A 26,260-nucleotide genomic window follows, 5' to 3' on the forward strand; every position below is an offset into this window, starting at 1 on the left:
GGTATAATTTCAGACTAAAGGGGTGCCAATTTAAGACTGAGATGAAGAGTAATTTCCTCTGTCAAAGGGTTTTTGAGTCTTTGGAACTCCTTGCCACAGAATGCTGCAAGGGCAGAGTCAAGGTGTGCTTTTAAGGCTGAGAGAGAGATCTTGGTCAGTAGGGGAATCAAGGGTTACGAGGAAAGGACAGGAAAGTGGACATGAGGAATGTTGGATCAGCTGTGATCCGATTGCTGGCAGAGATACCCAAAGGGCCAATCTTATCATTCCTGTTTCTACTTCTTATGGTCTTATGATGTTATGGACCTATATTTCAACAATTGTTTTTCAGTAGCAGGGGAATGAGATGGACAAATGGATTCGAAAGCAAGAACTGGAAGATTCTCTTTCTTCTTGCTTGTTTCTCTCATCATCTCAGAAACAATACCCAACAAAGAAAAAAACTTGGGCAAACAACAATTCACAGAGAATCCAAATGTCACCTCAGCCAAACATATCAATTAACATTTGAATGAATGTGGTCTTGGATTCTTGCATCTCAAGGCCACTGAGTACAATTAACTACATAACCTTTACCGTGTCTGTCTGTCCTAGATATTCTCCCTTTTAAACTTATTACAGGAGTTTGTATATGTCTGTGTTTTTTTTTCTCTCTGGGCTAGTGGGTAGTAAAATTATTTTTTCATTCACTCAAGAAAACTTTGGTAATTAGCTCCTTCAATATCTAACGAATTATTTTTTTAATTGAAGTACAATAGCAGCATTCTAAAATAAATAAAAAATAATTGTTGCAACCACCCAAGAAGGGTTTCAAACGACAGTTGCTGAATCCACTTCTTCACCTGGTCACAACAAATTGTGGGGCTTAGCTACGAATTTACTGAGGGCAAATGAAAAAGTTCCAAAAGGGGAAATAAATTGTTCCTTCAAAAGTTGTTTCTTCAGCCTCCTGAATGATCGACATGCCGAACCCCAGAAATGTATTCAAGTCAGACCGTTGACTGACTTCAATGAGCAGACCCTAGTCATGACTGACCAGGCCCTTGACCACTGTCTCCTCAATCCCTGATTGACAACATGTAATGCCTTGACTGCTTGTGATGGTCCTACAGGACTGCCTTTGGCCCATTCCCTGGAGCTGGACATTTACCTGACTGTGACAGACCTGAGCAGATGACTGTCCGTGCCCAAGTCTCTGGACTGTGTCCAGATTGTGCTCATGAATGAGACTCCCTAATGACAGCACCTCCCTCCTCTTTACTGGACTAAGGTCTCGACCCACCCACTTTCCATTATGGTTACCTAGTTGAATAAACATGCAACGTGTGTACTGTGCAGGTAGATAGTACATACTGTGGGTGTTGCATTGACACGTTGGTGTGCCATACATCAAGGTGTTCCCAAACTCCATCCTGGAACAAACCCCTACTGACAAGCATGACAAGCTGCTTGTCTGTGTGACTACCCAAAAGAACACATGAATTAAGCAGTACAGATAGCCTTTAGACTTTGGGTGAAGCACCAAAATGCTAACAGACATGGATTAGCAAGGCAAGGGAATGCATGGATGCTGACTGTATGCAGGAAGGCAATAAGTCAGTAATAGTATGAGAGCAAGTTGGCAGCACTGAGAGCGTGGTCGAATCTGGTTGTCTGTCTATGCCTGAAAACTGTCCTTTCAGCAGCATTTCAATGCTAAAAAAACCATGAAGAACTATGGATGCTGGGAATAAGAAACAAAAGCCAAACATGTTGGATAGACTCAGCAGCATCTGTGGACAGAAATCAGAGTTAACGTTTAGGGTCCAATGATCCTTCTTCAAAACTCATTGATGTTACTGATTTTGTTGTTCCATTTCAATGCTAGTTGCTGGTGGATCCTGCAATCCAGGTGTCTGCTTCCTAAGTATCCTCAGCATCCTGCAAGTGGATCAGACAGATGGCATAAGGATCCTGAGCAATTACTGAAAGCCAATGTCCATGGACAAAGGGTCTATACAACTAGTGACAATAGGTCATTCCCTGAGATGCTGGAACCTATCAAAAATGATTCTCTAAATTGCTCACATGATAGGATGAGAAGCTTCATATTAATGAGACAAGATGTACAGTTAATATGGTCATTAACAAAAAGTGATTCCCCTTAATAGGCATCTCTGTGCTCCCTGGTGAGAATTTCACTTTGATGCCCAGAAATTGCTCAAATGATACAAGTTGCTTCCAATGTCTCAATACTCTTTGCTGGACTTGTCATGTGATCGTGCCACTGTCTTGCCATTGCCTATTTCATTCAGAAACCTAGGAGATTCTGCCCAGTGACTATTTCCTGTTGAGATGCCCATCAATGTTCATCATTCATATTGATAAGGTTCTATAGCCAGTTGGTATAATACATGAATCTGGACTGTATTTTCCATTCTTCCTCCTAAAGATTTCTTCTTCCTTAATGCAGGTGATTTTGGGGATCTGCTTTTGCTTATGCGGTGAGCACTAAATTAAAAAAAACCAAAGAATTGCAGATACTGGAAATCAGAAACAAAACCAGAAATTGGACCCAAAACTTTAACTCTGCTGAGTTTTTCCAGTAATTTCTGATTTTGTTGCTGGAAAAACTCAGCAGAGTTAAAATTTTGGGTCCAGTGACCCATCTTCAGAACTTGGTTTCACAGTGCTGCCAGACCTGCTGGGTTTTTCCAGCAACAAAATCAGAAATTACTGGAAAAACTCAGGAGAGTTAAAGTTTTGGGTCCAGTGACCCACCTTCAGAACCTCTCTCCACAGATGCTGCCAGACCTGCTGGGTTTTTCCAGCAATTTCTGATTTTGTCAATGCTTATGTGGTGTGTTTTAGGAAATGCTTCCAACCATGGACCGAATACGTAAGCAATTGTTTTGAAATACAATCTTCTTTCTTGCTCCAGGTGAAGAGTTGCCAACACTAACACTGAACCTGTTTTTTGCAATATTCATTATCCTTCATTAACAATTCATTATTGGCTCCTATAACCTATTGCAAGCTGAATTCTCAACTCTCAACAAATCACTCTCTATTGCCCCAATGTGAATGGTTTCCACAAAACTCATTCAGTTTTGGCCTTTGAGTCAATTGCTATTCACTACCAAATTATGGCTTGCTTTTTGCTGTGGGTTCATACACAGTAGAAACTGAACTAAAATTTCCCCAGATAATTAAAGTCTTATGACTAACATTCCAATGAAAAGGCATTGCACAGCTTCAGCCAATCCCTAGCTGTCCATTGGTACCATTTATACAATGTAGCATCCGAATTGCTATATTATATTTCAGCACGTTTCAACACATTTGTAATATGATCCTTGCTAAGGATTCTGAAAATATGAAGGAGCAGTATCTCTCAATAGAATCATGCTCCAAAGAATAATTGTTTGCGTTTATGTTGACATATTCAGTTGGAAGGGGTATATTCTAAGGGAAACAATTTATTCCAAAACCTCTTGCCTGGCTGTAGACACTGCTTTTGTAGAATGAGAAACGTCAATCTCTCTCTCTCACCTTAGCTAAATTCAAATTGCCCTCAAAACTGGCCAAAACTGGTCAGCACTGTATTGGCATAATTTTCAGGGAAATGTAATATAGATAGTACGATGAATAGTTCTTCATTCACTTGGCATATCAGACTCAAACTTGTATCTATGATTAAAAAGTTAAAGTGGACTAATAGTGTAGGAATTATCATCACCAGGGGAGTCTTCTCACTGGCTGTGTATGTGGACCTTTGGCCTTTGTGCGTGATCATTTTGGAACTCATTTCCTTTACTTTTCTGTCTACAATTAAGGGAAGGACTACATGCAGTTTCAGAACATCGTGAGAAGATTTCAGTTTAATAAAATACAGCCTGTGGCTTTATTAAAGACAAACTATCCTTTGTTGGCAAAATAGTTTAATTCTCAGAAGGAACATATATGAATGCATATCCAACAGAAAATAGTTTTTAAGCAAAGATAATGAAATAAGCAATTTAAAATGCTGACATCTTATATTCACAGTATTAGCTTGAACTGGAGGTGTCTGAACTTTGTTGAATTCTACAACTTCTTTTTAATTTTCAGCCAATTGTTCTGCTTAATCAGCTGACTTAAAAGTACCATCTTCAGAGAACATCCGAGAATTTTGCAATAATCTAATACAGATTGTGTTTCAAAAAACAGGACAGGATGATGTGTTACAATAAACCTCATGCAGCTGGTGAGGCAATTCAGTTTTGTTTTTCTCCTATTTTTATATTGGCAACAAATGTCATGGGAATGCAGTAAGAATATTTCATAATATGCAATAACAATGTTGTTGAATGATAATGACCTAATTACTCCATTTTCGTACAGTACTTTATATATAACAAAGCATTGTCAGGATTTAGGTATCACCGGCAAGGCCAGTAATTATTTCCAAGCCCTAATTGCCTTCGAGAAGCTGGTTGCGAGCCACCTTGTTGATTAAACCAAAGGGCCTTTCAGCCATTTTAGAGTTAATCACAGGGTTGGTTTAGATTATTTGGTTGGATAGCTGATTTGTGATAATAGAATGAAACCACACTGAGATTACCATGAAGGACTCTCCTTCTTCTTTCCCCTTGGCTGAAGTATGGTAACTCTCAGTTTAAACCAGTACCAGACAATCTTTTTCTAATAAGAGAGTAGGACTTTATCTTTACGTGTGCATATGTAGGATAATCTCGATAAGAATGGCAGATTTCCTTTCCAAAAGGGTATTAATGAACATATTTTAAAAATCAAAATCTGGTTTGTTTCACGGTCATCATTTCTATTCACGACCTTTTATTCCAGATTTATTTAACTTACTGAAGTAAGATTTCCCAGCTGCTTTTGTGAGATTTAAACATATATCACCACAGCAGTCATCCAAAGCATTTAGATTACTATAAAAACACAGCATAATGGCAATTACTGCACATTCTGGAAATCTGAAATAAAAATTTTACAAATACTGGAAACTTTCAGCGGTCAGGCAACTTCTGTGAAGTGGGAAACAGACTTAATGTTTCAGGTTGATGTCTTTCATCCAAAATTTAAGTTCCGAGACAGATGCAGGAAATATAGACAGGTTAAGGTGATGAAACATTAGCCAGTGCCAGATACAGCATAAGTTAAGAAAGTGTGACCAATTTAATCAGTCATTCATAAGAACATAAAAGTAGATTTTTTTTAATACTTGAATATGTAAGTGTTGAGTTCAGAAAGACTTTGGACTGCTCAAACAAGGAATGCAGAAACATAGCATGGAGTTACAACAAATGGCACAATAACTCAATGGTTAGTACTGATGCCTCACAACGCCAGGGACCTGGGTTTGATTCCAGCCTCAAGTGACTGTCTGTGTGGAGTTTGCATATTCTCCCCGTGTCTGTGTGGATTTTCTCCAGGTGCTCCAGTTTGCTCCCACAATCCAAAGATGTGCAGTTCAGGTGGATTGGCCATGCTAAATTGTCCGTAGTGTTCAGGGATTGTGTAGGTTAGGTGCATTAGTCAGGGGTAAATGTGCGGTAGTAAGTCAGGGGAATCAGTCTGGTTGGGTTACTCTTTTAGAGGGTCAGTGTGGACTTGTCGGGCCTAATGGCCTGTTTCCACACTGGAGAGATTCTATACAGCAATTTAGAAGGAAAATAGATGCATGTTGTCTCAGTTGGAAAGGGATTGAAGCTTAGAAATAGAAATGTTTTGCTAGATAGGCTAGATTCATATCAAAGACTAGAGGGTTGTTATGATGAAAGGCTGAGTAAGTTGGGCCTATAGTGGAACTTAAAAAAACACAATTCTGAAGAGATTTGACAGAGAACAAGGGAACACAGTCATAGGATCAGTGGTCGGTCATTTAGGACAGAGCTGATGGAGAAATTACTTCACTCAAAGAGCTGTGAGTCTATGGAATTCACTACTTCTGAGGGTTGTGGTAGGTATACCATTGAGCATATTTAAGGCAAAGATACTTGGATTTTTAATCTCTCGGGTAACGAAAGGGTACATGGAGTGAGTGAGAAAGTAGAGTTGAAGCCTACTAAGATCTGTCAATCTCTTATTCACAGAATCCCTACAGTGCAGAAAGAGGCCTATTGAGTCTGTACCAACTCTCTGAAGAATATCCCATCCAGACTCATGCCCCACCTTATAACCCTTAACTATATACCTGTATTCCTTATCTTATGCTGTATCATAACCCCACATTTCCCGTGGCTAATCCACCTGGCCTGCACATCCCTGAACACGATGAACAATTTGCCATGGCCAATCCATCTAACCTGTACATCTTTGGATTGTGGGAGGAAACTGGAGCATCCGGTAGAAATCCACGAAGACTCAGGAAGAACATGAAAACTCTACACAGACAGTAACCCTAGGCCGAAACTGTACCCTGGTCCCTGGTTCTGTGAGACAGCAGTGCTAACCAGTGAGCCACCATACAATATTTTTGAAATTGGTGTAGGTCAATGCACTTCATAAATTAATTAATGGCATCCTGATCTTTGCTGACAGAAAGAACATGTACTTTCACTGCATCTGTTTGACAAAATAGGTGAGAGACATTGAGTAGTTCTTCTTTCAAGACAATGCACTGACCAAAGTCAATCCTGCCTCATTTAAAATTTACACAACGTCTGGAAGTTAACTGTCAATCATTACAAATTGGTGCATTTTCCGTGACAATGCTTTTACCAGACAGTCTACTTGCCAACCAATCAATACTCTCCTTTCATACAGTATAAATTTTGCATATTCCCTATATTGTTATTCTTGCGAATTATCTGAATGGTAAGGTGAGGGACTTGAAAAAAAGGTGTCCTTTTTTCAACAGTTCTCAACTTCTGTACTAAAAACGACTACAGAGAAAAGTATTTCTGGATATATCTTTTTTGTCACCTTAAAGAGTTAATGGTATATGATGTAGTTCATCATCAAAAGTTGAGAAACTACTAATACTACTCATATTTCTGAAATGAAAAGATTTTCAACAAGTGTTAAGTAGCAATGACATAATATCCCTGTTTCTAATCTGTTTATAAAATTCTAAAAGTGATATTTTTGGATATAACTTTGCAACATTTTACGTTCCTCCTCCATTAGAGTTTTCCCAGCTGAATAATTGACCAGGGTGTGGTATCCTGGATACAGTCGATAGCTGAGAAGGGGTTTAGTGAAAGGAAGAGAGTGGTTGTGATTAATGGTTGCGGTCATAGTTTGAATATTTCGACATAAAATGGTCAAAGCCCAAAATTAACTTGTTTTGAATGTAATAAATTATTAATATTCTTTTAAGAATGAACGGACAGCCAAAGAAGGAGAATGGAGAAGTTAGAAATTGGAAGAGATGCAGAAACGGTAATACAAAGTTTTATTTACTTTCTTTTACTTTTCTTCAGAATGGCAACATTACTGTATTTGTATCGTTGTTGCAATCTTACCTCTGGGTGTGGATAATGATAACAGACTGAATAACCTGTACTGTTCGGACATAAGAAGAGTAACTCAATGACTCTCAACAGGAAAGATAGGTTTAATGGTGTTCTCTGAATCACATTCACCAAGTATTCTTCCATAGTAAGAGCTCTATGATTATACAACAGGGAATATTTTAACCTGCAGCTGAGTGTGGGCTAAATGTTTCCAATGAGTTAAAGTGTTTTGTTGAGCATGATTCATCACCTTTAGTCTACCATGGCTCAAAGTGACATTTTCCTACTATCTTTTATTCCTCACCTCAGTTAGCTTGTATCTGGGCTCTATGATGCCTTTCACTTGGAATCGTGAGGTAGAAATACTCACCAATTCCCAGACTGACTGATGTTCATGCCACTTGCTTATGTTTAAAGTGCACACCAGCTGTACACCACTCAAATGCTGCAAGCCAAGCACAGCCCCTCACACTGTGATGTTCCACCAGTATCACTGAGAATTCTTTACTCAGCGGGTTGTGAGTTCATGGAATGCCCTGCCAGTATCAGTGGTGGACTCTCCCTCTTTATGGTCATTCAAGCAGGCATTGGAAAAGCATATGGAGGTTATTGGGCTAGTGTAGGTTAGGTAGGCTTTGGTCGGCGCAACATCAAGGGCCGAAGGGCCTGTACTGCGCTGTATTTTTCTATGTTCTATGTTCTATGGCCCAAAAGGCAAAGCTTGCTCTCCACTTCGTAGAATAGGGTGATAGGGACGAGAGCAGCCGACGGACAAAGGAGGCCATGTCCCCCATCTGAGCCAGGCTGGATCCAGACAGGCTCCAAGACAGTGCTGGGTCCAAAGATAAAAGATACACTGGTAGTGAAGGAAGAAGTGTACGCCACAAGGTGAAAGTCACCATCTTGTCTTTGCTATTTGACACTTACTTTAACTCGGCACTGCACACATACCTTACCAATGCTCATGGACAGCAACTCTCATTTTTGCATCATGTCAGCTCAACAGTTCTTTGAGCACTAAACACACTGCATGTCCTTCAAACAAGTTGTCATATCTGAAATTCAAAGGGACCAATCCTCAGACAGGTAAAAGGCAGTCAGTGGATGCCATTTCCGAAACTACTAAACATTTCTGCCCATTGGACTTCCTACTCACTCACTGGGACACCTCACCACCTCTTCTGCTCCTGCATTATCACTAATTGTTCTTCCAATCACTTCTAACTCACTCAACCCCTTCCTTTACTTGACTGCCGGAAAGCCCACAGCATGCTGATGGGCCTAGCTATTATCAACAGACTATTTGCACTTTGTGATGGAGAAGTGAAGTGATGGAGACAGAACAGAACCTGCCCCAAGCCCCAGACTACAAGTACATGGATCCCCAGAATCTGGTTGGACCAAGTGCTTGTCTGACCATGGCACATACCTTGGACTGGCATTCGAAAAGCTCCTTGACTGAATGTGATAGCATTCTCTCAAAGCCCTACTATGGATTTCTCCCTATGACTTTCAGATATGATTAATATTTGAAGCACACACAGAGTGTTTGCCACTCAAAGTGCTGGCATCTGCTGTAAGTGTGATGTTGATGTAGCAGGGTGCCATACAGGGAGATATGCACACCCTTGACTATTCAGTGCTCTCCATTCTGACCAGCTGCCTGCCCATCCCTCTGCACTAAAAAAGAATGAAAGCCCAACAGGTCGGGGGCCTGTAACTGACTCTAAAGATAACGTGTGCTAATAACTAAAACAAAGAGCCATAGATCTATTCTGTTTTCAAGCATGAGATGTGTGCGTGTACCCTGCATGCAGAGCAATCTAGCTGAAGCTTGTTACCCCTAGATATCCCTGAACTTCACCGTCAAGACCTGAAGAACTAAATTGGTGTTTATGTTTGACCAACAGCAAAAACAATGATGTGGTACAACTGGTGGTTTGCTGCTTCCACTTGACATGGACAAATGCTGGAGGAGCATGTTGTCCATGGACCTTATGGTGATGACAGAGTTGGAGGATGACCTGGACAAACATCTGGCAGTCTGTGGTCAGGCATGTTGTGACTTATATGTCTAGTTTCTTGGGGAAGGAGAGGAGAATTGGAAATGCTAAAGGAGCGAGGTGAGTTGGGCTCGTAATGAGATGAAAATACATGGAAATAAGAGAGTCGCTGGTTAATAACGAAATTCAGAAGTCCCCATTTGAATCTTAAGCAGAAAATCAAGAATTTTTTTTAAACATTGAGATTCATGTTTGTTTATTCTAGCTATATTTTCCCAACTTTCCCACCACTGTCCACAACAAGGCAGGGAGCAAAAAATTCCATCATGTGAATTTGAATGTGGAATAAAACCGGAGAAAGTATAATTGTATCAGGAAAACAATTTCAACACTTTTGACTTGTGTCTAAATCAAGGTCATTAGGTTCCTTATTAAAATAATCTAATTGCTCAATTAACATAAGCTAATCACTCAATTAGAGTGATATTTAAATTGACTTTTCAACTGAATGTCACATCCATGGGTTTCCCAGGTTTCCTGAGACTCACCAGTGGAAGCCAAGCCACTGAGGAATTTGAATCAAATTCATAGAAACACCACAATAAATCCTCAGTACTTTCCTAACCTCTGATTTGGAAAGCTGCTGTTTGGAGTACTATTGCTGAGAGGTTTTCGGAATCAAATCAGAACAGATTAAGCTTTAGCTGTCTTGGAGTAGGTACAGTAAGAAATAATATTGCCACCTGGGAAGCCAGCTAACTATGCTGTTCATGATGAAGGTTATTGCTACCACCCTGCTTAAGTAAAGCAAACTATAGCATACTTCTTCTAGTGTGGTAGAGCAAAACTACTTACTGATCAAACTAGAAGAGTTACTTTTCATTTACCATATACAGTATAGTTTATTGCATGTTAACATCTAGTTACAAGTTACATTGACATGACAGACAATGTTACAAGGACTTTGAGGCAGACAAGATGTTAGACTTCACTCCTTTGAGATCCTAAGTTGTTCTACCCAACAGTCTATGAAACACCATCATAGTGGGTGTTCTTATGGCAGGGCTTTCAGATCCATATACAATATGACTGCAGCATCAGCAGCAACGAAACCAGAATCAGCTGTAGCAGTCCAGCAAGAGACTTCTTCTGAGAGAACTGTAGTTAGATAAAGAAAGGGGAAGTGGAGGAGAGAAGTGGGAGGGAACAGCAAAGAGAAGGCAAGCAGTGGGAAGGGTGCAGCAGAGGACGTATTTGGATTTTGTAATATTCCTGGGTTTCCAAAAGGCATTATTTAATAATTTGCCACACAGTAGGTTATGGACTCATGGAGGAGTGATATATTAGCATGGATAGAGGATTGGTTACTAGACAAGAAACAGAAGTTAGCAATAAATGAAGCATTTTTAATTTGTCAGGCTATGACGACAGTAAAGACCAGTCTACATTAATGACTTAGACAAAACATCAAAGGGTGAAATATTCTATTATATAGTCTAAGGCTGGTGTAGAAATGGGTGTCACTTCATTTAGGGGGAGGTTGGGTTGGCTTCTCTCATGCAATCACACAGTTCTCAGCTCATTAAATACACACGTATGTTTTCTCCCTGAGTAAAATGGCAAGTCTCATGGGGCAGACTGACAGGACATTCCCAACCCTATTAGAACTTTCCACATGAAGGGAAGTCCCTCACTTGCTTGAGTTGAGAAGACTCTCTTAACCCGTTTTAGATGCCCCTCCAACATTCAAAACATGCACCTGGGCTGGTTCACATCCAAGAATCCCAAAATGCTCTGAAATATAATCATGGGGGTGATCGATCAGAGAGAAATTTGCCACTATAGGTAGAAGGAACTGAGTCTTACACAGCTGCTCCTCCAATCACAGGTTGGTTCACTCCCATTCTTGCTACTGATAGGCTCAAATGTTCTCCTCTTCCCAACTTTGATTTCTCCAAATTCTATTCCTGGATTTCTAATCCACAAGTAAGATTGTGATGGGCTGGTTTAGTTAAAATCCCACAAACAGACACCTTAAACATACACCATCCAGCCTCCACTCTCCAATCCATTTCACCCACCAACACCACAACCACCCACCCTACCTTTGGCTCCCAGCAATTCTTGTCCTTCCAACTTTTCCTTTGAGAAAAAGCAGAAATGTTCCCAACAAAAGAGCAGACTATATGGATGTAGTACAAAAATCTGCAGCACAAATACAGACCAACAACCAGAAGCAGTGCTGCTGATGTTCCACATGAGCCTTCTTCCATCCTACAGTGTTCCATTTCCCTCATGTGTTAATCTCATTTTCCATTAAATGCAAATATACTACTTGCTTCAACCTCTCCCTGGGGTAGCACACTCCATGATCACAGTATTCTCTAGATAAAGAATTGTCTGACTGCTGAGGACATCCTGTTAAGATCCAGTGATCCAACCAGGAAGAACACACAGTTTACAGCACTACACATAATTTAAGCTCCTTGTGTCGTGATTGTAATGAGGTCAGCCAACTGTAATTTATAGAATACGAGTTCCCTGACTGAGGCTGTTAATCTGGTTGAATCAGGGAACCCTGGTTGACAGATATAAACAGGAATGTCTACATAGATTGTGGATGCTTGGACTTCCTTTTCAGATACCTGAAGAATCTTTTGTTCTATGTTTGGTTGCATTTTAGCCTCATACTCCTGGTCTTTGGCTACCCGCTGCAGAAGGGGGAGGGCAGGTCGGAGGATCTCCTTGTGGGTCTGCTCCTGGGCCTGTCAGGCTAACTTTAAACAGATCCATGCAGCAAATTGTGGAGGGGATCATTTTGGACGACTGTCTGCTCCTCTTCTGTGGCTATGACCAAGCCCAGATGTCCTTGGAAGTAGAGCATATGGTGGTCCAGCAATGCTCTTGATGTCTTTAGGGAGAAGTGGGCACCGCGGTGGGGTGGAGTGCTTTATTTCCCCTTCCAATTCTATTTTGATTTAATCCCTACATCCCTCCTTCATATTTTTCAGGTAAACATTGCCTCCTTGGGCTTTGCTTGTTACTGCTTCCCTGGTCACATAGGTGTCTTTGCTGGTGGTGAAGAAGAAATATGTACAAGCGTGTCAGACATCCAGTTCACTCTGAGAGCTGGCTCTGAGGGGGCTGGATCAGTGTTAAAGACTCTCCACATGTAAATAAAGGGTGACATGGTGACATGGGATACTGGCCTCTATGGAGTTATTTCACTTTGTGTTCCCAAAAGATCACTGCATTCTGTTTTTCTGCTCTGCCAATGATCAGTGTTGGGTCCACTACATTTCATCATTTACATAAGTGATTTGGATATAAGCATAAGAGGTATAATTAGTAAGTTTTCTGATGACACCAAAATTGGAGGTGTGGTGGACAGCGAAGAAGGTTACCTCAGATTACAATGGGATCTTGATCAGATGGGCCAATGGTCTAAGAAGTGGCAAATGGAGTTTAATCTAGGTAAATGCAAGGTGCTGCATTTTGAGAAAGCAAATCTAAGCAGGACCTATACAATTAATGGTAAAGTCCTAGGGAGTCCTAGGGAGTTGCCGAACAAAGAGACCTTGGAGTGCAGGTTCTTGAAAATAGAGTCACAGGTGGTTAGGATAGTGAAAAGGTGTTTGGTATGCTTTTCGTTATTGGTAACTGAGTACAGGAGTTGGGAGGTCATATTGCGGCTGTACAGGACATTGGTTAGGCCACTGTTGGAATATTGCATGCAATTCTGGTCTCCTTCCTATCAGAAGGATGTTGTGAAACTTGAAAGGGCACAGAAAAGATTTACAAGAATATTGCCAGCTTTGGAGGATTTGATCAATTAGGAGAGATTGAATTGGATGGGGCTGTTTTCCCGGAGCGTCGGAGGCTGAGGGGTGGCCTTATAGAGGTTTATGAAATCATGAGGGGCATGGATAGGATAAATAGACAAGATCTTTTCCCTGGGGTGGGTGAGTCCAGAACTAGACGGTATAGATTTCAGGTGAAAGGAGAAAGATATAAAAGAGACCTAAAGGACAATGTTTTCACCCAGAGTGTCGTGTGTGTGTGGAATGAGCTGCCAGAGGAAGTGATGGAGACCAGTAAAATTGCAACATTCAAAAGGCATTTGGATGGATATATGAACAGGAAGGGTTTAGAGGGCTTATCTGCCAGGTGCTGGCAGGTGGAACTAGATTGGGTTGGGATATCTTGTCAGCATGGATGAGTTGGACCAAAGGATCTGTTTCTGTGCTGTACATCTCTATGACTCTATGACTCTACTCCTGCTCTTGCCCATGTCTGCCTACAGAATATAGCATTTCACATCTTAACTGAGTCAGAGCATTTCTCAGCATATGTCATTTATTAGGCTTTGTTCCGCTCTGTCCATTCAACATTATTTGCATAATAACTTGCTGGAATTTTGTAGCTGCAGATTTTTAATGTTAAAATCATAAATTTTCTAGGCAAATATCTCATCCCTATCTCGTGTTCCTCTCACTTGCACAAATGTAAGCATTGCTGACGGAGTTTGGAGATAGTATGTACAGTTTTACATCTATTATGTTCACACAAAGCATCATTCCGGATTCAAGGTAAAATAAATATTCTGATCTTTGTGCTGGGGAAGAAAGATGGCTGCAGACAGGGAGAACTTTGCAAAATATTTCCTCAGTGAATTAAACTGGCTCTGGTGAAAGATATCGCACATTGTCAATGAAAGAAAAAAGCTTGAAGGTCTTCACGTTTTAAGATCATAAGATCATAAAACCATAAGACATAGGAGCAGAAATTAGGCCATTTGGCCCATTGAGTCTGCTCCATCATTCAATCATAGCTGATAGTATTTTCAATCCCATTTTCCCACTTTCTCCCTATAATCTATGCTCCCCTTGGCAATCAAGAACTTATCTGTCTGTTTAAAATATATTCAATGACCTGGCCTCCAGAGCCTTCTGTGGCAATAAATTCCAATGAATTATATTGTAAGTGTCTGCACTTTCCTAAAAAAGCTTTATCTAATATGAGAATTTTGATGGTTAATGTTTGGGGGAAAGGGATATTTGAGAGTGAGGGACATGTCTAATTTTAACTATAATACCAATATATCTGTGTCCCTATATTTAAACTGTGCATTTTTCAACCAGTTACATACACGCAATCAATTCAGGAGGAACAACTGCCAGAAATTTGAAAATTGCTAGGTTCATTCCACTGGACCAGTTAGTATTGGATCATCCATTTTATAAGAATTTTGAGAACCAACAACAACATTTGGAGTTGATGCAAGCTGTGATTTGTATGGTTGATTCTGAAAGTTTGGTTATTTTTGTCTTTTCCTAAAATAGTCTTTTGTCTGAATGGTCATTGGTTCATCAGGAAACTCATTGATGGAATGCCTAAGTAGAGAAATATAAAAGATGAACTTCCATTGAAGATACAGTTGTCTGGGGAAGGGCTGGAGCAGTTATTCTAACCACGCTGTATGGGCTGAATTATCACTTGTTACATTAAAGCCTACAATACAGGATGTCTACTGCTGCAGACTAACACATTCCAAGGTCCAGCACTATTTGCTGAGGGAGGCCCTCCCACCAATGGTATACCAAGAAGCTGGAAACTACAGAAAATGCCTCAGGCTGTATTGCACCCAGAAGGTTTGACAGGAAATGCAAGTCTACATTGTAAATACAAGTAGATTCATGTGTGAGGCACCATGATGTGCCACATATTATGTTGAAGAAACTCATCTATTTTGGACTGCACATAAAACCAAATTTCAACTGTTATGGATAGTATTTTAATTTTATGAAAAAAGTATATTAGAGAGAAACAATATTTTAGGTGTTTATTTCATTTCATTTATACGTACTAGTTGTGGTCTTGCCCCACTGGAGCCAGAGGAATCTTGTAGCTTTCAGCTACTAAACTGACTTTAAGCAAATACATTTCAAACAACCATGGAAAAGCTGGACACATACAGTTCATAATTTTTGAAGATATTTTAAATTTCTTTGACGCTCTGATTATCAGAAAATTATGACGCAATTATAGCAATAAAATTGTGCCAACGTATTAATAATTTATCTTTGAATCTGCAAAAATCGCTGTCTGCAACACTTACATTTGATGGGAAATAAATATTCATGATGGAGTAACCATAAGCTCAGGATCTGTACTGGATGCAACCTGTAAACTCAGGTTATTGACAGGCATGGAAGATAACTAGTTATCCAATCATTATTTCATATGTTTAGGAATATGCTTGAATCATGAATTCCTATTTACGCTGGACGAAATTTGCAATCATTACTTTTCAAGTAATGTAGCATTTAGGAAGCGAATCTGAACACGATACTTGATTTTTTTTTGGAAAAACACACTAATATATAAATATTACATTATTCTCTTTCACTCAGCCTATCCTTTCAGAACGTTTCATAATTCTGGCAATCTCACTCTGTAACTTGTTGTTAGGCGCTTTACGAAGGCAGCTCCAAAATAGATCGCCAAATAGTCTCAACCTCTGTTTGGGGAAGTAATTCTTAGCATTACCTCGCATTAACACCAGATACTGCATTTTCATGGGTAAACCCAGCTCAAATACAAGTTCAAACACACTGACTGCACCGAATACACTAATTTCTTACAGTGCTCCTGATCAACTCCTGTAATGCTCCGTTCTTCAGGTGAAAATTATAAATTCAGTTTCTCTGTTGAATGCCTTGTGAAATGTCAGACATGCATTTCATCCTCTACTTCTGCAATCTTCTGATTATTGTCCGAGTTGTTTTTGAAGCAAAGTTTCTCTTTTCCAACTCGGTACGAATTTACTTTATAAAAGCAGAATGTTGCTGAATGGTAAGAGGATGGAAGTGTTTGCATTCAGAAGGATCTGGCTACACACTACCATGTGTATTAAGAGCTGGAGAAAGCCATTTGGCTCCTCATGCCTGCTCCACCATTCAATAAGATTATGGTTCATCTAATTACTTCACAGTCACATTTACCCCACAACCTTTCATCCCCATGCTTATCAAGAATCCATCTATCTCTGTCTTAAAATGATTCAAAGAGTCTGAACAGAATCTTCTCAGGCCCTGAATGATGACGGCAATGACCAGACAGTTGGGAAAATATGGGTCGAGAGAGTGGTGCTGGAAAAGCGCAGCAGGTCAGACAGCATCCAAGGAGCAGGAGAGTCAACATTTCGAGCATAAGCCGCATTGCAGTTAAAGGGCTTATGCCTGAAACATCGATTTTCCTGCTGTTTGGATGCTGCCTGACTGCTATGCTTTTCCAGCACCACACTCTCGATCTCCAGCATCTCCATTCCTCACTTTCTCCTAGTTGGGAAATGTCAAGATCAGGAAAATGGGATTCTTGACATTGAGAAAAAAGTTTGACTCTGCAACCAAATTTTGATCAGCGATGGGAATCTTGCTCGTAATTGATGACAGGCCTACCAGCATGCAGTTTATACCTAATCTTACCTTATTGATATGCAACTTGCTATTTTCCCACATAATGGAGTGAAACTAGACTGAGACAATTACTGACATGGAAGTCTGAGCGGATACTTGATGGCTGTAGCTCGATGCTTACTCCTTTTGGCCTCCATTTGAGACAGCTATCCCCAACATCTCAGAGCACAATCCATGGGCAGTGACTGCCTACATCTCCCTCCCTTCCCCACCTGAGGTCATGGAGGTCAGCATTGACATGTACCAACCTGACCTCTTCATCACTACACATCTCCAAGTTACTTACAACTTCAGTACTTCAGTAGTGCTCTTTGGGGACCAGACTGCATCTCAGGAGTCCTTGCTTGGTCTCTTACCACTTAATGCTTACTGGAATGCTCACAGCACTTCTGTCTTTTCTTGCTTTGCCTTTTTTTTGCTTGACCACCTCATTCAAAACTTAAAGGCCCACACTGGGAAGCATGGTGGTTCAGTGGTTAGCACTGTTATCTCACAATGTCAGGGTTCGATTCCAGCCTCTGGCGACTGTCTGGTGGAGTTTACACATTCTCCCATACCTCTGCGTCGTCCAGTTTCCTCCTACAGTCCCGAAATATGCTTTAGGTGGATTGACCGTACTAAATTGTCCGTAGGGTCCAGGGATATGCAGGCTAGGTGTATTAGCATGGGAAATACAGGGTTACAGTGACGATGTGGAGAGGTGGGTCTGGGTAGGATGCTGTTTAGAGGCTCAGTGTAGACTCAATGGGCTGAATGGCCTGATTCCACCCTGTAAGGATTCTATGATTCTATACTTTAACACAGACAGGCTGCTGGTCGTGGCTGTCAGTAGTGATCAGTCAACAAGCGGACATTTTGTTGTATGGCATTATGCCAAGTCTATGTCACGTCTATAGCATGTTAGTCACAATCCTGCCAGTCAGTCAAGACATCTTCTTATCTCAGTCCAAGGGCTTGGACATGGTTAATCTACCACTTTCTGGTAACACAGATTTATGCTGACCACCCAAAGTGGTAGATTGACCATGTCCAAGCTCCTGGGAGTGGGCCATGATTAGTCCTGGAGGTCAGCTACTACCAATCTATGGATTCATGATAAATCAGTTAAGGAGCTGCTCAGAGGTCAATCAGGGATTTAGTCTCTCATCAATCAGGGCTGTCCTTCCAGGTCAGTTGGTGAGTGGACTACAATCAGTCAGTGAAAATCAAGGTAGGTTATCGGGGCCGCTGCTATGGAACGGAAAGTAAATTGTGGGGATTGGAGGCAGCATGCTGGGATGCAGAGGAGGCAATAATTTAAATTAGGGAACCTCAACAATGACTAACATAATGGTAGTGCCTCTACCATCAGAAGATCTGGTTTCAAGTCCCACTTGCCCAAAATGTTTGTCATAACATGTCCGAACAGGTTTATTAAAAATAGTTATAACGGTGGGAAATAGTAGTGCATTGGAGGACATGGGTTACTGTAAGATGGGTGGTCATTAATGGTTAGAACTACACTGGCCTTGATAGGCAGACAGTGCAGCATGATGGTTTGGCATAGCTCAACTGTAGGCCAGGGCTCGCAAGGTAATATTTGGAGGTTAAAGACTTATTTGGAGACAGGTGGAAGCTCAGTAATGATAGGGAGCACAAGAAAGAAAGGAACATGGAGGTTCCGGAAACCCTTAAGACTCACTCTGCAAGCATGACCTGTTATCTTCCATACTCAAGTGAATCACAAACTTATAATGAAAATGAAAAATGGCTATGACCACAGTGGGTAAGAGTTATGTGAGACACTTTAAATGTCAATTGCATTAATCAGGCAGTTACACAGTGCAGGTTGAAGACATATGTAATCTCAATGAATTGCAATATATCCTTAATTCATCTACTGTCTTCTTTTTTTCCATTATGAATTTGCCATTCACTTTATATAAGACCAACACTTACTTTGATTCATTGTTTTCTTCTTTAACTATCTTTAGATACTCTTGCTCTTCCTTTTTTGCTCAGTTGTATGCTTTTTCTTTAGGTTTCTTTAAATTTGATACTGCATGTAAAGTTCAATGATATTGAGGTAGCTGCTACCTAGGGGTATCTTCACCATGAGTTCATTAATTGTCCTATCTCATTGCATAATAGCAAGTCAAGTATAGCCTGCTTGCTGTTTGTGCTAAGAAACTAACAAAAACATCCTACAGTCCTTCATCCAGGCTATTACCATCATTAACTAAAGCAGCCATTCCTCCATCTGTCCTTATTAAATGTCATTTATCTTTCAATATTCAGTTTCTATGTTAACTGGAATGATATCAGATCATGCTTATTTATTCCTATTTGCATTATCAGATCACCTGTTCCATTTTGAATGCTATGTGCAAATAATTACACAATCTTTAATTTTGTCCTTTTATGATTTTTCTAACCTCTAGACTCATCTGTTGATTTACTCTTAGATTTGTACTCTCCCTTCTATCTTTTTAACGTCTATTTATCATTTCTCATATTAATATCTTTCTCTCTTGCTTTGTTCCTACTCTTGACTTAGCACATCTTCCCAATTTAGCTCTCTTGCCCTCATTATTTAGTTAAAATCTACTCTTACTTACCTAGTTATGCAGCTCACAAGAACACTAGCTCCAGCACAGTTCAGGTGCAGACCATCCCAATGCTACAGCCTCCTGTTTCCTCAATACTGGTACAAGTGCCCCATAAACTGAAACCCACCCCACTTCACCAGTCTTTTAAGCTACATTTTCAGTGTTTTAAACTTACTTGCTTTTCCTTGGACATGAATTCCAAAACGTTAACATGGATGGGTAATTATGCTGACTCATCTCCCCATAAAGGGTTTGGCTGAATGTGGTTGGGCACAGATTGCATTTACAGTTTGATTAGTTATGAAACCTAAGCTGAGTATTGACCCAGTATTGAGAAGCCAGTGCTCTAGTATACTGCTCACCTAGGCACACAAAGAGTGCTCCACTTCCATCAGACCTGAAGACTACGTCAGATGTCAAAACAATATTGAGAAACTCAAACTTTCTTCCCTGATCATAAAGACAAATTTAGTGAATAATTCAGCAACACTTATGCATTGAAGACATGAGTAATTGAATCATTGAATTGTTACAGTGCAAGAGGACGGTATTTGACTCATCAAGTCTGTGCTGGCTCTTCAAATGAAGCATTTCCCTACAACCCTACCACTTTCTTCTTTTTTCAGGTGGCAGATTTCTTTCCCTAAAGGATTTTAGTAAACAATTTATGGTAGTTTTATTGTCATCATTTCTAAAGCCACCTTTTAAGTCTAGGATGTTTAGATGAATCCAAACTCCATATGGGGAATTGAACCCATACCTCCAAAGCATTAGTCTCTGCTTCTGGATCGTGACCTCAATGATATTACACCATCACGTATCCTAGTAACAAGATAGACTATCCCTATCTACTCTGACCAACCCAATCCCATCAATCCTTGAATAATTCCATCAAATCTCTTCTTGATCCTTTGATTCTTCAAAATACTTGCAAATTTCTCAAATCTATGTAACTGAATTCTGTCTTCACAACTGAAAGACAGAAAATAAAGGATTAGCATTTATATAATGCACTTCACATACAAAGGAGATACCAACATGTTTTGAAGCCAACTAATAGTTCTGAAGAAGAGTCACTGGACCTGAAACATTAACTCTGATTTCTCTCCATAGATGCTGCCAAATCTGCTGAGTTTATCCAGCAATTTCTGTTTTTGTTTTAAAATCAAATAACTACTTTTGAAATATAGGCACAATTCTTTTGAGTATCTTAGAATCTTTCAAGCACTTTGAATTAAATTGGAAATGGAGGATGACATAGATGATGGGAATCAGATGAGTTTGGCTGAATACCTATCCTGAAGCAGCTTTTCAGAAAGTTCTGATATAAAATTAGAACTCCTAGAATTAAGGGTCATGTATTAGTATGGACTAGGAGTTGTTTAATAGACAGAAGCAAAGGGCGAATCTCCCTCATTAAGACAAATATTGGGAATTAGGAATTTTTCAAAACTTGTGAATCTTGCTCCAGCTTGGTCACCCTATTTCTGTGACAGCTGGTGGGAATGTGATGGAGATAGGCCCACCACAACCAGAAGAAGACCTGAGGTGGCAATAGAAGTGGATGGATTGATGAGGCCATCAGTCTTAGTGAGGGTAGACAGCTCATATCCATTTAGTGGGACATTGGCTCAATTCTATTCATAGAACTCAAGGGCTATATAATGTTATGGAATATATTCCTCCCCCCATCCATCCTATTACGCTCATAGCCCCGACAGATGGTCCATGCCCTCTGATATCCTCCATGCTCCCTCATATCACCTTTGTGCCTGCCATGATCCATCATATGTCCCATCATCTCTCCATGCCCATTGATGTCTACCATACACCTCACTGATTGCACAGCCCTTCCTTATTCCCTCAAATCTATCATGACCTTTCCACACCCATTCTTATCTTCCATCCTCTATTATATCTCCCATGTCCTCTTCATAAACCTATGCATTCTTCATGCCCACTTGAACAGTATCTCTCAGAACTGTAGGACTATTTAATAAAACATCCCTGTGTCTTTGAAATATTTAAGAAATAATAAAAGTCAGGCATTCAATATTCCCTAAGATAAAAATGACCTTTCCAAGCCCAAGAAAGTATCAACAAAATACAGCAGGTGAAAATCCATTTGGAGAAATAGTTAGCCTACTCAAATAAACACATAGGGAATGAAAAATCACTGGTTTAACTGGAAGCACACTAGCTTTCGGAGTGCTACTCCTTCATCAGGTGATTTCGGAGCAGTGCTCTGAAAGCTAGTGTGCTTCCAATTAACCTGTTGGATTATAACCTGGTGTTGTGTGCTTTTTAACTTTGTACATCCCAGTCCAACACCGGCATCTCCAAATCACCATAAAGAACGATCTATTTATGATAGCATAACAGGATTGTCAATCAGACTGAAGCCAGGGGTCCCTTTGTTAAATGTGTAAACAGCCCCCAACAAGGTTAAAGGTGTTAATTAATCTTGGAGCTTTTAAATGTCTAGACATCTACCAGAACAAAAGGGTGATCATCTGGTCAGCCTGCTTCTGTAGATACAGTTTCCTGAATTAGAGTCAGCAAGTTCAGGTACAGTGTGTGTGAACTTGCTACCCATACCTTATCCCTTGCTAGATAAAAATGCTGGAAGCAAGACTGAGGTGAGATTTCCAGGATCAGGTTCTGCCCACCTCTTATACTGCCTTTCTGTCTTACCTCCTGATGCAGCTTGACTTGCTGTGTTCTTACAGCCTCCTGCTTGTCCACTCAATTGGGAAGCATGGAAATCAGGGCCAGAACATCTGAATAAATGGGATATTTTCATGATTGCTCTGGTTACAGGCTACCACAAGAATTATCACCGGATTCTCTGCTATTTATAATTTATATCAACGACTACATGGACTTCAGTAAGGTGTTCAACAAGATTCTTCGTGTAGACTGGTTATCAAGGTTAGATCACATGGAATACAGGGAGAACTATCCATGTGGATACAGAACTGGCTTGAAGGTAGAAGACAGAGGGTGGTGGTGGAGGCCTGTGACCAGTGATGTGCCACAAAGATCGGTGCAAGGTCCACTGCTTTTCATCATTTATATAAATGATTTGGAAGTGAACATAGGAGGTATCGTTAGTAAGTTTGCTGATGACACCAGAATTGGAGGTGTATTGGATAACAAAAAAAGTTACCTCAAAGTACAATGGGATCTTGATCAGATGGGCCAATAGACCAAGGAGTGGCAGACGGAGTTTAATTTAGATAAATGTGAGGTGCTGCATCTTGGAAAGGCAAATCTATGCAGGACTTGCATGCTTAATGGTAAGGTCCCAGGGAGTGTTACTGAACATAGAGATCTTGGAGAGCAGGTTCATAGCTCCTTGAAAGTAGAGTTGCAGGTAGACAGGATAATGAGGAAGGCATTTGGTATGCTTTCCTTTATTGGTCAGTGCATTGAGCGTAGGAGGTGGGAGGTCATGTTGCGGCTGTCCAGGACATTGGTTAGGCCACTGTTGGAATATTGTGTTCAGTTCTGATGTCCCTGCTATAGGAAGGATGTTGCCAGAGTTGGAGGGTTTGAGCTATAGAGAGAGGCTGAATAGGCTGGGGCTGTTTTCCCTGGAGTGTCAGAGGCTGAAGGGTGATCTTATAGACATTTATAAAATCATTAGGGACATGGATAGGGTAAATAGATAAGGGCTTTTCCTGGGTGGGGCAGTCTAAAACTACTGGGAATAGGTTTAGGGTGAGAGGGGAAAGATTTAAAAGGGACCTGAGGTGTAACTTTGTCTTGCAGATGGTGGCGCATGTATGGAATGAGCTGCCAGAGGAAGTGGTGGAGGTTAGTACAATTACAACATTTAAGAGGCATTTGGATGGGTATATGAATAGGAAGGGTTTGGAGGGATATGGGCCAGGTGCTGGCAGGTGGGACTAGATTGGGTTGAGATATCTGGCTGGCATGGACGAGTTGGACCAAAGGGTCTGTTTCCATGTTGTACATCTCTGTGACTCCATGACTTTTTGCCTTAATTGAATAAGAGAAACGTAATGTGTCCAAGTTTGCTGCTCTTACAAAGTTAGTTTGGAAAGTAACTGGCAAAAAAGGTGCAAAGTTGCTGCAGAAGAGAATTTTATGACTGGGCAAGGACATCTTGATGGAACGTAATGTAATGTAATGAGGTGTGCAGTTGGTAAAAAGAACAGAATCTCTTTTTAAGTGTTGAGATTGAGAAGAGGCCCTGTGAGGCTTCATTATTTATCTCACCAAACTTGCCTCATTAACTCCCTACCTCACCCCTAAGATATCCCTCATGTCCAAACCTAGCCTCATGCTGCCAAGCATCATTCCCAGCAATGCCACCCCCTCGCCCCATTGGAAATGTAATAGAACAGTCACTGCAAAGCCATACTGCTCATGGCATAGAGCCATTAGGGCTGACATTCCCTTGCCCTTTACTCTGTTTAACCAGTACACCATGCAGTTTAGTTATCTATAGTCACATCCCCCGCTATGTACCGTCTCTATATCACCAAACCTTGTTCCAAGTGCCCACTGTAGACCCACACCTTCTCATTGTCCAGTCATAGAAGGCAAGCAATCAGACAATTTCAAACATGAGTTTTTATTTACAGGCAGTGAAAAAGAACACAAACAAAACCAACAGAGTTAAAAATCACACAACACCAGGTTATAGTCCAACAGGTTTAATTGGAAGCACACTAGCTTTTGGAATGCCGCTCCTTCATCGCATGATAGTGGATGGCACAATTCTAAGGCACAGAATTTATAATTATTGACAATCGATTTTTCAATGTATAATTTCAGTTACATCACACTCTAAATTTTTGCTATAAATTCTGTGCCTAAAAGGCTGAGGAAATGCCCAATAATACTGATTTAGGGTTGGGGGTTAGTGGAAACATAAAAATCACCATCAGAGAATTGGAGAAAACAATTGTGCTGAAGTGGGTAAATATAACAGAGAATTATAGCACTGCATGAGGTAGAGATATAAGGAGGAATGAGACCATAAAGAGATTTAGGTATAAGGACTGATTTGCTGATGACACTTCACACTGACTGAATAAATCTAACTGAATGATGAATAAATACATACTAGTACTTCTCTTTCCTATTTCTGATAATGGGGTTATCATAACATAAATGTTTTGTATTTGCTGCTTCATGGTACCTTGATCTTCAATAAAATGCAGTTGAATTAATGGATTTGTGAACACCCATCACTGCGGAGTAGAATAGGATTGTCCCAAGTTCTTTTTGTGTGAGAGTCTTACAGAGTGGGAAGGCTTTTAGTGCATATTGAACTGGCTTAGAATTGAAAGAAATATGAATTGTGTTACACCTGCTTTGTCAATCAGTGTGTCAACACAGTTACTAGAATTTCCTTAGTGATTTTGCTAAGTGACCACTGTAACTCTGGTGGACAATTGTGGAAAACTTATTTACATATCTAACTGGTGTTTCAACAAAGGTGATTCAATGGCTGTTCAGGAGATCTCATGGGGAATTTCCTGGAAGATGTTCTTTTATGCCGTGCAAGGATAAGGAAGTTTCTTGAAATGATCATAACCCAGCTGATATTCTTGTCAAAAGGTAGCACTTGGATAATTCACACTGTTTAGCAGTAGTGATGTATTTGCAAATTAAATCTATATAATCCAGTAATTTCCTGTGTGATTACATGTATTCTTTTAAGGAAAACACAGATGGTAGTCCACAATGTCTGGTGTCAATGATGCATAATTGTTAGTTTGCTATGAAGCTAATTTTGAGAGCCAAGACAAAAGTGAAATGTTGACCTGGCATTGTATTACAGTATTAGAGCAATGCTTCTCCACTACTTTGTGTGACAAGTAGGTCATTCTCCTTCGGCTGGAATGAAAACCTATAAAGCCAACTTGATTAAATTGAATATGGTGTCTTACCTGCTCATTTAAATTAGGGAAGAAAATATGAGTGAGCTTCCCACACACACCTTCTCCTCTTCTTTGCTCCTTTTATATTACCATAAAGTGTTGTTATCTATTGTCCTGTATTCTGGCCACTTGTTCCTCTTTCACATCAGCCCTGAATGGAACTCCCCTAAACTGCAGATTTGGATACTTCCTTTGATATTGCAGTAAATCCTCCTGGGTTCTCCTTTTTGCTTATTTTCACTTCTTGATCTTCGGCTTTGAATTTTTGAGCCTGTTAGGCAATGTAGAAATGGTAACCTGCAAGGTGATGGAAATAATCTAACAACGTTGTTACTTACAAGGATTTTAATACCATGGGTGGTGGGTTGGGTGGATGGAAGGTAAAATCTTTTAAGGATGCTACGTCTTAACAGGATTCTTATATTAACCCATGGTTATATAAGGAAGCAAGATGGATCAGATCTGAGAGGTCATTGCATTTGCAGTGCTATTTGTGAGCCAGGAAGAGCTGGGGGGGCTACCCAAAGAGCCAATACTCTTATGTCTTTGCACATCCCATCACCTCTATTGCTCCTTAAACATTGGATCACCCACTATCCTCTGCAAACTCTGAATCACCCTAGCTAATCCTCAATTGACCCCTCAAATCTCCTCCTCCAGTCCGTGCAATTTCTGATTTCCCATGACCAAGGCTCAGCAAGCTCACCCCACCTCCATGCCAGCCCTCATATCCATACCTTCTTGGTTGCTGCCCTGACTAACAGGCAGGTGACATGTCAATCAGCTGGGAAAGAGACTTTGATTTCCATCCTTAATTTTTTCAGGATG

The 26,260-nt window shown here is 40.3% G+C and overlaps 1 long non-coding RNA gene across 1 annotated transcript in view; it reads left to right on the top strand.

Annotated features, from left to right (window-relative positions):
* The first annotated feature begins 7,254 nt into the window (after positions 1 to 7,254).
* LOC132817559 (uncharacterized) overlaps positions 7,255 to 26,260 on the top strand; it is a 72,554-nt gene continuing 53,548 nt past the window's right edge. Inside the window, exons 1-2 of the long non-coding RNA XR_009644892.1 lie at positions 7,255 to 7,371; positions 9,356 to 9,568. This is a non-coding gene — a long non-coding RNA (uncharacterized LOC132817559). The remainder of the gene's footprint in view (positions 7,372 to 9,355; positions 9,569 to 26,260) is intronic.

This window comes from Hemiscyllium ocellatum, chromosome 7, assembly GCF_020745735.1.
Source record: "Hemiscyllium ocellatum isolate sHemOce1 chromosome 7, sHemOce1.pat.X.cur, whole genome shotgun sequence".
NCBI lineage: Eukaryota > Metazoa > Chordata > Chondrichthyes > Orectolobiformes > Hemiscylliidae > Hemiscyllium > Hemiscyllium ocellatum.